The 14,593-nt window shown below is 42.5% G+C and overlaps 1 protein-coding gene across 3 annotated transcripts in view; it reads right to left on the bottom strand.

Annotated features, from left to right (window-relative positions):
* The window catches only part of SLC25A42 (solute carrier family 25 member 42), a 54,194-nt gene that overhangs the window by 21,087 nt on the left and 18,514 nt on the right, over nucleotides 1-14,593 (bottom strand). For 2 of the 3 annotated variants that reach the window (XM_070746151.1, XM_070746159.1), the window contains exon 2: nucleotides 3,721-3,907. The exons of the other annotated variant lie outside the window; for it this stretch is intronic. The gene's annotated coding sequence lies outside the window, so the exon portion shown is untranslated. The remainder of the gene's footprint in view (nucleotides 1-3,720; nucleotides 3,908-14,593) is intronic. 3 annotated transcript variants of the gene reach the window in all.

Raw genomic sequence — 14,593 nt, 5'->3', positions numbered from 1 at the left:
CGAACATTCCCTGCGAGAGCTATACGCCTTGTAACCTTGCTTTCCGGATAACCCTTGTAGTTTATTTTTGGGTAAGAGGGATTTGGAATAAACAGCTGTCAGATGACAAATGCTCCTTTACATCTTCCTCCATAAAGCAGGGACAGTGAAATCTCGCACGGGCAAACGTCCTCATGTGAGATTTAAGATTTTAAGATTTATGATTTAGTTGGATTTGTATGCCGCCCCTCTCCGAGGACCCAGGGCGGCTCACAGCATGTACAAAACAACAGAAAACAGTAATTATTTTTTATTATTATTTATTGGATTTATTATTATTTATTGGATTTGTATGCCGCCCCTCTCCGCAGACTCGGGGCGGCTAACAACAATGATAAAAAACAACATGTAACAATCCAATTTAATAAAACAACTAAAAACCTTTATTATGAAAACCAAACATACACACAAACATACCATACATAACTTGTAATGGCCTAGGGGAAGGAATATCCTAATTCCCCCATGCCTGGCGACAAAGGTGGGTCTTGAGTAATTTGCGAAAGACAAGGAGGGTGGGGGCTGTTCTAATCTCTGGGGGGAATTGATTTCAGAGGGCCGGGGCCGCCACAGAGAAGGCTCTTCCCCTGGGGCCCACCAAACGACATTGTTTGGTCGACGGGACCCGGAGAAGGCCAACTCTGTAGGACCTTATCGGCTGCTGGGATTTGTGCGGTAGAAGGCAGTTCCGGAGGTATTCTGGCCCAATGCCATGTAGGGCTTTAAAGGTCATTATCAACACTTTGAATTGTGACCGGAAACCGATTGGCAGCCAGTGCAGGCCACGGAGTGTTGCAGAAACGTGGGCGAATCTAGGAAGCCCCACGATGGCTCTCGCGGCCGCATTCTGCACGATCTGAAGTTTCCGAACACTTTTCAAAGGTAGCCCCATGTAGAGAGCGTTGCAGTAATAGCAATCCAATTAATAATACATTAAAACAATCTTTAAAAATCCTAATTAAAAAAAAATTAATTTCACTTCCTGTGAATATGAAGAAGGGGAATCTCGTACCAGTGCTCGCGCACCCATGCCGGTCATCAGGAGCGTACCGGAAGTGCTGGCGATCGGGAACCCTTCACTGACATAGACTATATAAAGACATTTCTCCAATAATTAACTTAATGCACGCAGGAAGTCCTAGTTTTTACCACTGTTCATTTATTCATCGTGCAAAGTTACGTCATCAAAAAAAAAAAGGCTTATGACCAATTTTCACACTTACCACTGTTGCACCATCCCCAGGGTCACATTGTTAGTATATAGAACGTAACCTATTTGGGTGTTGCCATACAGTAGCTAACCATGTTAGTTTGTAAAATGTAGACTATATCTTTAATGAAATATTAATGGTTTGCCATAAGAGGGCGCCAACACCGTTCCCTTTGGGGGGGAGTTACTTTGTTAGAGATATATTTGCCGTAAGCTGTATTCTTGCTGTGTGCGTGGTTTGTAAACTATTAGTAGTATTATATTGTTGATTCTGTATAATTGTAAATAATATTGTTGTATATACAGTGTTCCCTCGATTTTCGCGGGTTCAAACTGCGCGAAAAGTCTATACCACGGTTTTTCAAAAATATAAATTAAAAAAATACTTCACGAGTTTTTTCCTTATACCACGGTTATTCCCACCCAATGATGTCATATGTCATCGCCAAACTTCCGTCTGCTTTTAATAATTTTTTTTAATAAACTTTAATAAATAAACATGGTGAGTAATAATCTAAATGGTTGCTAAGGGAATGGAAAATTGCAATTTAGGGGTTTAAAGTGTTAAGGGAAGGTTTGTGATACTGTTCATAGCCAAAAATAGTGTATTTACTTCCGCATCTCTACTTCGCGGAAATTCGACTTTCGCGGGCGGTCTCGGAACGCATCCCCCGCAAAAATCAAGGGAACACTGTATTATATTGTTGATTCTGTATAATTGTAAATAATAATATTGTTGTATATACATTGATACTAAGTCTGAGTCATTGCTGAGCTAACCCACATTTCCTACACCACAATAACTCTGCTTAATGTGTGTTGATGTTTTCGTACCGAGACATACTAACACACATGATCAAAATTTGGCAAATGACTCCTTATTTATGACCGTTGCAGTATCCCGAGAAAATGTGATCACCTTTTGTGACTTCCTGACAAACAAAAGTAAATGGGGAATCCAGCTTCATTTCACAACCGGGTTACTACTGTATTTTTTGGAGTATAAGACACACCTTAGTTTTTGGGGAGGAAAATAGGGAAAAGAATCCGCTTACCAGGTATTCATCTGGCCAGCATCCTTAGTCTGGTCAGCTTCAGCACATTATTTTATCCCCTGGTTAGAGCTTTAAAAAAAACTTATTTGGGGAGAGTAACCATGAAAGAGCTTGCAAGTGGGTAAGAGCTGGGAAAATCGTTAGCACCTGCTTAGGTCTAGAAAGAAACATTGTGAGGAAGTAGAGCAATGAAAAAAAACCTGCAAAGACTTAGGACTTGGAAAACATTCTTTGCAAAGAGTAACAACGAAAGAGCCTGCAAGGTGAGAGCTGGGAAGATTGTTAGCACCTGGTTAGGGCTGAAAAAAAAAGCTTTAAACAAAAGCTACATTCAGAGTATAAGACGCACCCAAATTTTCAGATACTTTTGGAGAGGAAAAAGGTGAGTCTTGTATTCCAAAAAATATGGCAACTTAACAACTTGTGACTTAACTTGTTGTGAGCCGCTCCGAGTCCTCGGAGAGGGGCGGAATACAAATCTAATAAATTATTATTATTAATTATTAACTGCAGGGATTCAATTAACAACTGCAGTGGGAAAGGTCAAAAAAAGGAGCAAAACTCACTTAACAAATGTCTTGCTTAGCAAGATAAATTTCAAGGACTACATGTATCGTAATTCATGGCACCGGACCAGATTATCTCAGGGACCGTCTTCTGCCACACGAATCCCAGCGACCAGTTAGGTCCCACAGAGTGGGTCTTCTCCGGGTCCCGTCAACTAAACAATGCCGCTTGGCGGGACCCAGGGGAAGAGCCTTCTCTGTGGCGGCCCCGGCCCTCTGGAACCAACTCCCCCCGGAGATTAGAATTGCCCCCACCCTCCTTGCCTTTCGCAAGCTACTTAAAACCCACCTCTGCCGCCAGGCATGGGGGAATTAAGATTCCTTCTCCCCCTAGGCCTTTACAATTGTATATATAGTATGTTTGTATGTATGTTTGGTTTTTTATATTAACGGTTTTTTAAATTCGCTTTTAGTATTGAATTATTACTGTATATTGTTTATGATTGCTGTTAGCCGCCCCGAGTTTTCGGAGAGGGGCGGCATATAAATCCAATAAAACTAAACTAAACTAAACTAAACCAATAATTCCTTCCTATCCAGCGGTGGGTTTTACTTACCTTCCCCAGCAGTTCTCATTGCAACAGAAATGCATGTTTTGCATGGGTGTATTTGCTTCGCTCGCATATGTCCCTTGCCAAAAATTACCCTCTGCGCATGTGCAGAAGCAAAAAAACAAGATGGCGGCACTTATGACACCACCGTGAGTTACTAACATTTCTATAGAACCGGACCAAACCAGGGGGAACCCGGTTCCTATCCCAGAAGACAGTCCCCTCCCAATAATTCAAGCTGAAGAAACAAGATTTTTTTTTAAAGCGTAAGATTTTTTAAAAAAATATAATAAACATACCTTCCTTGCTTGAAAGCAGCTTTGTACTGAGATATTTTTTCAACCAACTTTTCTCCAAAGCGAAACCCCTCGTAAATCGCTCGACAAATCAACAAAGCGCCTCTTGTTACTTGAAGCCAAGGGAAGATTATAGAAGCTGTTTGTCTACGTCCGCCTGTCCCAGGGAGATTAGGCAAGCGCTCCTGACCTAAAAAATAAAGTAACCCAAGAAGGCAGCTGCAATTAAACTTCAGAGGAAGGTTTGGGAGTAGGGGGTGGTTGTGTTTAAATAGTTGTGTCTTAACAGCTCTTCCTTTAAGTTGTATTTTTTTTTTTTTTTTGGTATTCTCTTCGTACAAACCCAACTTCTGCCGAATTGGCTTCTATCAGGCAAAATAGGACTTTAATTCTGAGGTTTTGCACACGAAAACAATGGAGGTTTGGCCACTCTAGAGAAAAGAAAGACTGGGGGCAGTAGCGGGTTGCTATTGGTAGTGGCTACCAGATTGCGCAATTTGCACACAGCCACTACAGTGCCAACCCTCTGGGCACCGCCATCTTTTTTCCATATTTTTGCTTCGTGTACATTCGCAGAAGCATGCACACGAAGAACAGGTTTTTCCCAAACGCCATCACTCTGCTAAACAAATAATTCCCTCAACACTGTCAACTATTTACTAAGTCTGCACTATTATTATTACTAGTTTTTTCTCATCATTCCTATCACCCTTTTCCTCCCACTTAGGACTGTATGACTGTAACTTGTTGCTTGTATCCTTAAGATTTTTTAGTAATATTGATTGTTTCCTCATTGCTTATTTGACCCCTATGACAATCATTAAGTGTGGTACCTCATGATTCTTGACAAATGTATCTTTTTCTTTTATGTACACTGAGAGCATATGCACCAAAGACAAATTCCTTGTGTGTCCAATCACACTTGGCCAATAAAGAATTCTATTCTAGTCTTCGGAGAGGGGCGGCATACAAATCTAATAAATTATTATTATTATTATTATTATTATTATTATTATTATTATTATTATAATATTCTAGTCTAGTCTTCGGAGGGGGCGGCATACAAATCTAATTAATAATAATAATAATAATAATAATAATAATAATAATAATAATAATAATAATAATTCTATTCTATTCTATTCTATACTGTAGCCTTATCAAATCTTGTCCAATCTCTTTTTTAAAGCCATCCAGCTTGATTACCACCAGATATTTCAAGTATAGAAAGAGTTTTCCAACATTTTCTTGCAGATCGGGTGGAGGGGAGGTGATTGTTTTGCACAAGCGGTTGGCCAAGTACGTGCACATGTATACCACTCCATTTGCATGAATAATGTACATGTGTGATGGTCGCTCACGCCTGCCGCTGCTTGCGCAAGTGGCTCAACGAGCCAGGGTGGCGCAGCAGGTAGAGTGCTGTACTGCAGGCCACTGAAGCTGACTGTAGATCTGTAGGTCAGCGGTTCAAATCTCATCACCGGCTCAAGGTTGACTCAGCCTTCCATCCTTTCGAGGTGGGTAAAATGAGGACCCGGATTGTGGGGGCAATATGCTGGCTGTTAAAAAGTGCTATTGCTAACATGTCGTAAGCCGCCCTGAGTCTAAGGAGAAGGGCGGCATAAAAATCGAATAAATAAATAAAAATAATATCACCGGGACTGCCTTCTGCCGCACGAATCCCAGCGACCGATTAGCTCCCACAGAGTTGGCCTTCTCCGGGTCCTGTCAACTAAACAATGCCGTTTGGTGGGACCCAGGGGAAGAGCCTTCTCTGTGGTGGCCCCGACCCTCTGGAACCAGCTCCCTCCAGAGATTAGAACTACCCCCACCCTTCTCGCCTTTCGTAAACTCCTTAAAATCCACCTTTGCTGTCAGGCATGGGGGAACTGAAACATCTCCCCCGGGCCTATACAGTTATGTATGGTATGCTTGTATGTATGTTTGCTTTTAATAATGGGTTTTTTAGTGGTTTTTAAAAAATTATTAGATTTGTTATATATTGTTTATCATTGCTGTGTGCCGCCCCGAGTCTACAGAGAGGGGCGGCATACAAATCAAAGAAAGAAAGAAAGAAAGAAAGAAAGAAAGAAAGAAAGAAAGAAAGAAAGAAAGAAAGAAAGAAAGAAAGAAAGAAAGAAAATAAATATAAATATAAACAAATAAACAAATAAACAAATAAACAAATAAACAAATAAATAAAGTGGGGTTGCGTCCGCGCTCTTGCCTGCCGTTTTCACAGCCAGGTTGCAAATACGTCAAGGCCCAGAGTTTGGGATCCTCTAACATAGAACTCCATATTTTAGCAACGAGTACTTTGTGAAATTTTCATGTGAGTTTGGTGACTGGGGAATTCTGGGAGTTGAAGTCCACAAATAACAGTGGTTGCTGTGAAAGAGATCACAGAGTCTTGGTGGATAACCAACTAAATATGAGCCAGCAATGTGCAGCAGCAGCTAAAAAAGCCAACACAATCTTAAACTGCACCAACAGGGGGATACACTCCAAGATTAGGGAAGTACTAATCCCACTATACAATGCCCTAATCAGACCACACCTGGAGTATTGCATTCAGTTCTGGTCACCTCACTACAAAAGGGACATAGAAACTCTGGAAAAGGTGCAGAAAAGAGCAACCAATTAGGTCCCACAGAGTTGGCCTTCTCCAGGTCCCGTCGACTAAACAACGCCGTTTGGCGGGACCCAGGGGAAGAGCCTTCTCTGTGGCGGCCCCGACCCTCTGGAACCAACTCCCCCTGGATATCAGAGTTGCCCCCACCCTCCTTACCTTTTGTAAGCTTCCTAAAACCCACCTCTGTCGTCAGGCGTGGGGAAATTGAGATATTCCCTTCCCCCTAGGCTTATAAAATTTATGCATGGTATGTCTGTATGTATGATTGGTTCTTTAAATTGGGGTTTTTAAAATTACTTTTAATATTAGATTTGTTTACATTGTCTTTTTACTATTGTTAGCCGCCCCGAGTCTGCGGAGAGGGGCGGCATACAAATCTAATAAATAAATAAATAAACTAAAATGATAAAGGGACTAGAAACCAAGACATACGAAGAGAGGTTGCTGGAACTGGGCATGGATAGTCTGATGGAAAAGAAGGGCTATGGGGGACATGATAGCAGTCTACAGATACTTGAGGGGTTGCCACAGAGAGGAGGGGGTCACGCTATTTTCCAGGGTGTTCTGGTTTCTAGTAGAACTTTAGCTATTACAAATAACTTTTACTAAATGCAGTATTTCATAAACAAAGAAACTCCATCTTTATTTCTATTCCCTTCCGTATTCAAAATACAGTGATACCTTGTCTTGCAAACTTAATTGGTTCTGGGACGAGGTTCTTAAGGTGAAAAGTTTGTAAGACGAAACAATGTTTCCCATAGGAATCAATGGAAAAGCGATTAATGCGTGCAAGCCCAAAATTCACCCCTTTTGCCAGCCGAAGCACCCATTTTTGCGCTGCTGGGATTCCCATGAGGCTCCCCTTCATGGGAAAACCCACCTCCGGACTTCCATGTTTTTGCGATGCTGCAGGGGAATCCCAGCAGGAGAATCCCAGCATCGCAAAAATGAGCGCTTCGCTGGCAACGGAGGTCCAGAGGTGGGGTTTCCCATGGAGAGAAGCCTCAGGGGAATCCCAGCAGCGCAAAAACGGGTGCTTTGCTGGCAACGGAGGTCCGGTGGCAGAGCATCCCAGCGGCGGCGGTGGGTTTGTAAGGTGAAAATAGTTTGTAAGAAGAGGCAAAAAAATCTTAAACCCCGGGTTTGTATCTCGAAAAGTTTGTATGACAAGGTGTTTGTAAGATGAGGTATCACTGTACAGTTCATACTAGCACATTTCTCTTCCTCCCGTTATCTTTCTTAATTGCATTCCTCATACATTCCTCCCAGCCTTTTTAACAAGATTTATGTACTCACAGCACAATTCAAAAACAGCAGAAGTGACTGTAAAATAACACAGAATGCATTTGCTTGCTTGGGAGCTGAATGAAATACCTTTCATTTTAGCCCTACAACATTGAAACTCCACCCTTCTTCCCCACTGACCCCCTGACGTACCAAATACATCACTCCAATATTTAACCCATTCCTCCCCTTAATATCTTCTTCCAAACACCTGTTCGTTGCGTTTTTGGCCCCTTCTGAATTTAGGATTCACCCAGCGAACGTCTGATTCTTCTTCACTAGATTCTGGACTCATAGCCACATCCTGTGGCTGGCCTCCCACCTGTTCTACTACCTGTAACCCCAGGCCCACCACTAATTCATAAACACTATCTGTATCAGAGTCCTCAATTTCTTCATCATCCTCCAACTGACCAGGGGTATGTACAACACAGGGCACCAGAGGGATAGACGAGGAACAACGGATAGAAACTGACCAAGGAGAGATTCAACCTGGAAATAAGGAAGAATTTCCTGACGGTCAGACAGATCAACCAATGGAACGACCTGCTAGCAGAGGTTGTGAACGCCCCAACACTTGACGTATTTAATAAGAGATTGGACTGCCATCAGACTAGGGTGTTGTAAAATTCCTGCTTGAGCAGGGGGTTGGACTAGATGTCCTGCAAGGTCCCTTTCGACTCTAATAATAAATTAAAAAATTAAAAAAAATAGATGGACTGCAATAGATATTCACTTTGGTTTACAACCAGGCCATTTCCAATTTTCATTCTGATTTTTCTAACTCCTATTACAAACGAGGCCTTATGGAAGATGCTGGCACAAAAATGCCATTTTTCAGCCATCCTGATGCTATCAAGCCTTTCATTATACAACAAACAGCTTAATGTATAATGAATTAGCTGTTTCATTCCATTTTGTCAAGTTGCTGTAAAATTCTGGCAATCCTGCGATTTCCTTCTAAGGCTGCCATTGGCATTACTTAAACCTCCAACGCATCCCTGAAAGTGGACAGCATAAATTATTATCTCTTGCTATGTCTTGAACAAAAAAAATCAGTGGCATCAGGTACTGAAAATTGAGACCTTTTGAGTTTTGTTTCAAAGATCCAGGTCCAAAATCGATGGAGTGACACTCTTTACTGCCAAATCACAATATTTATTGTCATTTGACTCTTATTTCTCTAACCTGACTTAATTGGCTGTCAACCAGCTGTTTTGTTTAGGATAAATAATGCCCTGCCGGGAAAACAGGTGAGATATTTCTGTCCAACAATTTGTTGATAAAGTCATCCAGTGTCAAACCTTTTTACAAGGTTGAAAAAAGGGCAACAAGAATGATCAAGGGAATGGAGCCCCTCCCTTATGAAACCAGGTTGCAACGCCTTGGTCTCTTCAGCCTTGAAAGACGGCGTTTAAGGGGTGACTTGATCGAAGTGGAAAAAATCATGCATGGGATAGAAAAGGTGGGTAGAGAAAAATTATCTTCTCTATCACATAATACAGTGGTACCTCATGATACGAACCCCTCGTCTTACGAACAACCCGAGATACGAACCCGGGGTTCAGAAAATTTTTGCCTCTTCTTACGAACTTTTTCCTTCTTACGAACCTGCCGCCGCCACTGCCGCCGCCGCCGAGAAGCCTCGCCGCCCGGCTGTTGTCTTTTGAAACAGCTGGGGGGCTTCTCGGCGGCCTCCCGAATGCCGAACCCAGAAGTTCTGGTTTGCCGTTCGGGTTCAGGAGGATGCTGGGAAGCCCCCCGGCTGTTTTAAAAGGTGACAGCCGGGCGGCGGGGCTTCTCAGCGGCCTCCCGAACCCGAACCTTTGCCGAACTTCCTGGATTTATCAACCACGTCTGCTGGAAGTTTGTTCCAAGCATCTACTACTCTTTTAGTAAAATAATATTTTCTCACATTGCTTCTGATCTTTCCTCCAACTAACCTCAGATTGTGCCTCCTTGTTCTTGTGTTCACTTTCCTATGCAAAACACTTCCCTCCTGAACCTTATTGCACCCTTTAACATACAGTATTTAAATGTTTCAATCATGTCCCCCCCCTTTCCCTTCTGTCCTCCAGACTATACAGATTGAGTTAATAATAATGATGATGATAATAATAATAATAATAATAATAATAATAATAATAATTTATTAGATTTGTATGCCGCCCCTCTCCGCAAACTCGGGGCGGCAGTTCATGAAGTCTTTCCTGATAAGTTTTATGCTTAAGACCTCCCACCATTTTTGTTACCGGTCTTTGGACCCGTTCAATTTTATCAATATCTCTTTGTAGGTGAGGTCTAAATAAATAAATATGCACTAAAGACAAATTCCTTGTGTGTCCAATCACACTTGGCCAATAAAGAATTCTATTCTATTCCATTCCAACCTTGGACTGCGAGGTGACCTTGGGCCAGTCACTTTCTCTCAGCCCTAAAAAGGCAACAATGACAAAGCACTTCTGAAAAACCTTGCTATGAAAATTTGCAGGGATTTGTCCCGGCAATCTCTTGAGAATCAAACATGACTGAACGCAAGGTTGTTTTTTTTTAATTGTCTTCAAACATTGTTAGCAGCCCAGAGTTATGAATTTGAGATGAGCTGCCACGTATATTGAGACAATAAACAGGCTGCCTGAAATTGCCAAGAACAGAAGGAAAACAGATTAATGTGGCCATCACGAAGAAGAGTTTCTGTAAGAATTAGTTCTGTTCAGATTTTAATATGCTGATTTTACGGCAAAAGTCTTCTTGCCTATCAGCACTCAATATTATTATTATTATTTATTAGATTTGTATGCTGCCCCTCTCCGCAGACTCGGGGCGGCTCACAGCAATAATAAAAACAATGTATAACAAATCTAATAATTAAAAGTCACTAAAAACCCCTTATTAAAAAGCAAAACATACACACAAACATACCATGCATAACTTGTATAGGCCTGGGGGGAGAGGAATATCTCAATTCCCCCATGCCTGACGACAGAGGTGGGTTTTAAGGAGCTTACGAAAGGCAAAGGAGAGTGGGGGCAATTCTGATCTCAAGGGGGAGCTGGTTCCAGAGGGTCGGGGCCACCACAGAGAAGGCTCTTCCCCTGGGTCCCAACAGACAACATCGTTTAGTCGACGGGACTCGGAGGCAGCCAACTCTGTGGGACCTAACCAGTCGCTGGGATTCATGCGGCAGAAGATGGTCCCGGAGATATTCTGGCCCGATACCATGAAGGGCTTTATAGGTCATAACCAACACTTTCAATTGTGACCGGAAACTGATCGGCAACCAATGCAGACTGCGGAGTGTTGGTGTGACATGGGTATGCCTAGGGAAGCCTATGATTGCTCTCGCAGCTGCATTTTGCATGATCTGAAGTTTCCGAACACTCTTCAAAGGTAGCCCCATGTAGAGAGCCTTACAGTAGTTGAACCTCGAGGTGATGAGGGCATGAGTGACTGTGAGCAATGACTCCCGGTCCAAGTAGGGCCGCAACTGTTGCACCAGGCGAACCTGGGCAAACGCCCCCCTCGCCACAGCTGAAAGATGGTTTTCTAATGTTAGCTGTGGATCGAGGAGGACGTCCAAGTTGCGGACCATTTCTGAGGGGGTCAATAATCCCCCCCCCCCCAGAGTGATGGATTAAAGCCTTTGTTCAACTTTGTCTGTTAAATGGCCTACATTTTGGGACTGTTTGTAACTATTCTTAGGAAATCAGCGTATAGGTCATAACATGCAAAGGCAATTAAAAGAAGGCAGGGTAGAAACAAAAAAAAGAGGAAGAGAAAAACTAAATGTATTTTGCAGAAATTCTGATCTTATACGTAAAGTGGTTTCATCAACCTGCTGGCAAAACGGACTTGTCTCATTTCCAGAATTTTTAAATAAAAAATGAAATCAATCATGCTGCCACAGTTGCAAATTTATAAACTAACACATCATCTTCTACTTGTATATTCAGTGATATCTCTACTTAAGAACTTAATTCGTTCCGTAGCCAGGTTCTTAAGTAGAAAAGTTTGTAATTGAAAGCAATTTTTCCCATAGGAATCAATGTAAAAGCAAATAATGCGTGCAAACCCATTAGGAAAGAAATAAAAGCTCAGAATTTGGGTGGGAGGAGGAGGAGGAAGAAGAGGAGGAGGGAGTCACTGCTGAAGGAAGGTGAGGTGAGACCAATTTAAAAAATCAAAAACTTTAAGGCTTATTTAAAAAAAGAGGGAGTCTGAGGCAGCGAGGAGGAGCACGCGCCTTCCATACATCCGGCGCGAGGCTGCCTCCCGCACACTGCGCCAGAGAGAGAAACCCATGTGGCGAGAGGGAGGAACCTCCCACTCCTTTGACTGAAAGGCAGCAGATGGTGCTGCTGCTTCCTGCTTCCTTTTCCTCCCCATGCTGAAGGGCTCCCTTCTTCTCTCTCTCTCTCTCTCTCACTTTGTAGCCGGCGCCTTTCCTTCACTGTGGTGACTTATCGGTTTGGCTGAAGCTGAGTTGATCCAGTCAGGGCAAAGAGTCCCTTTAGATTTTTTAGATTTTAATTATTAGATTTGTTATTATGGATTGCCTTCATCACTGTTGTGAGCCGCCCCAGGTCTACGGAGAGGGGCGGCATACAAGTCTAATAAATAATAATAATAATTTAGCCTTTTCACCCCTAGACGCTCCAGGAGGTAACTTCGTGCCGGGTGTATGGGAGGCAGCGTGAGGGAGTCATTACAGCGAAGTGGTTTATTCCCTCTCCAAGCACCCAGAGAAAGGAAAATGCTCCGTTCGCTCTGGGCTGCCCAGAGCGAAGGGAGAGTTTCTTTTCTCTGGGCGCTGGCAGATGTTTATTCCTTCTCCAAGCGCCCAGAGAAAGGAAATTCTTCGTTCACTCTGGACTGCCAAAGCCTCCTGAAGTGCCACCGAAAGGTTCCTCTGGCAGCCCAGAAAAGCCCAAGATGGTCGGGATTAAAGGGGGAATTGCAGGAAACTGGCCGGGCCTTTGTGCCGCTCTCAAATTTCCTGGGAATTTTTTCTGGGCTTGGGTTCTTAAGTAGAAAATGGTTCTTAAGAAGAGGCAAAAAAGCCTTGAACACCTGGTTCTTATCTAGAAAAGTTCTTAAGTAGAAGTGTTCTTAGGTAGAGGTACCACTGTACCTAAGAAGGAAAGCCACAAGAAGTAGCCAATGCGAATAATTCCCTAAAGTCTTCAAGAAATTGCTACAGCTGCAAAAGGGATAAATGTTCAGTGGCAGGACTTACAAAATATTCAGCGAACGTTTTTGCCAGTCAGTGTAAACAGAAGTATAGAAACATAGAAGATTGACAGCAGAAAAAGACCTCATGGTCCATCTAGTCTGCCCTTATACTATTTCCTGTATTTTATCTTACAATGGATATATGTTTATCTCAGGCATGTTTAAATTCAGTTACTGTGGATTTACCAACCACGTCTGCTGGAAGTTTGTTCCAAGGATCTACTACTCTTTCAGTAAAATAATATTTTCTCATGTTGCTTTTGATCTTTCCCCCAACTAACTTCAGATTGTGTCCCCTTGTTCTTGGGTTCACTTTCCTATTAAAAACACTTCCCTCCTGAACCTTATTTAACCCTTTAACATATTTAAATGTTTTGATCATGTCCCCCCTTTTCCTTCTGTCCTCCAGACTATACAGATTGAGTCCATGAAGTCTTTCCTGATACGTTGTATGCTTAAGACCTTCCACCATTCTTGTAGCCCGTCTTTGGACCCGTTCAATTTTGTCAATATCTTTTTGTAGGTGAGGTCTCCAGAACTGAACACAGTACTCCAAATGTGGTCTCACCAGCGCTCTATATAAGGGGATCACAATCTCCCTCTTCCTGCTTGTTATACCTTTGCAACTCTTATTGGGTTAAGAATTACTCCAAATAGTCTAACTCAGTGGTTCTCAACCTGGGGGTCGGGACCCCTTTGGGGGTGGAACGACCATTTCACAGGGGTTGCCTAAGACCCTGGGAAAAAGACAAATTTCCCACGATGTGTTAGGAACTAAAGCTTCTATTCTAGCACCTTGGAACATATTTTTACAATCCGACCAATCAGGTGTTTACAGTGGGGGTGTTCCTCTGACCTTCCTGCCAATCAGCTTAAAGCTCTGTTGGAAAAATTGGCGCTAGACTTATGGTTGGGGGTCACCACAACATGAGGAACTGCATTAAGGTTGAGAATCACTGGTCCAACTGAAAAAGCAAGTACATATACCACAGACCTCGCCTAGTGAACATTCGAAGTTACAACACCCCCATCAAAGGCTACTTATGATCTGATTCTATGCTGGCTGGAGAATTCTGGGAGTTGAAGTCCACAAGTCTTAAAGTTGCTAAGCTTGAAGACCTTTTCCTCAGACAATTCCAGCCTAGAAGGGAAGAGGAAAAGAGACACCAAAAAGAAATCGTTTTCTTTCTCTGAATTGTGACAAGTAAGTTTGTTTTCAAACTTGTTCGGCAGGTTAATTGAAATGCAACTCGCCTGACCAGGATAATTCACCTTTGATTTGCCAATATTATATTACACAAATATACAAACCAGAGGCAAAGGGCAACAAAATATCCTGCTATAAAATAACACAATAATAAAAAGAATAATGGGGAAGGATCACGGAGATGAAGAAGCTGCAGTTAGAGAGGTATTGAAAAGCTTTGCCTGAACAGGTTTTTCATGGTTCAACAGTTAAAAAGTTCTTATTCCAGAAGTCTTCTAAAGCAGTGTCTCCCAACCTTGGCAACTTGAAGATATTTGGACTTCAACTCCCAGATTTCCCCAGCCAGCAAATGCTGGCTGGGGAATTCTGGGAGTTGAAGTCCAAATATCTTCAAGTTGCCAAAGTTGGGAAACACTGTTCTAAAGTTGCTTAAAACTATGGATAGAACATAGGTTTGTGGAATGTTTCTTCCCTGTTTAACCTACCTGTCTGTCTTTCCGTCCGTCCGTCCATCCATCCAT

The sequence above is a fragment of the Erythrolamprus reginae genome, chromosome 1 (genome assembly GCF_031021105.1).
Source record: "Erythrolamprus reginae isolate rEryReg1 chromosome 1, rEryReg1.hap1, whole genome shotgun sequence".
Classification (NCBI taxonomy): domain Eukaryota; kingdom Metazoa; phylum Chordata; class Lepidosauria; order Squamata; family Dipsadidae; genus Erythrolamprus; species Erythrolamprus reginae.
Note: the sequence above shows the minus strand (reverse complement) of the source record. Positions and strands in the feature narration are given on the sequence as shown.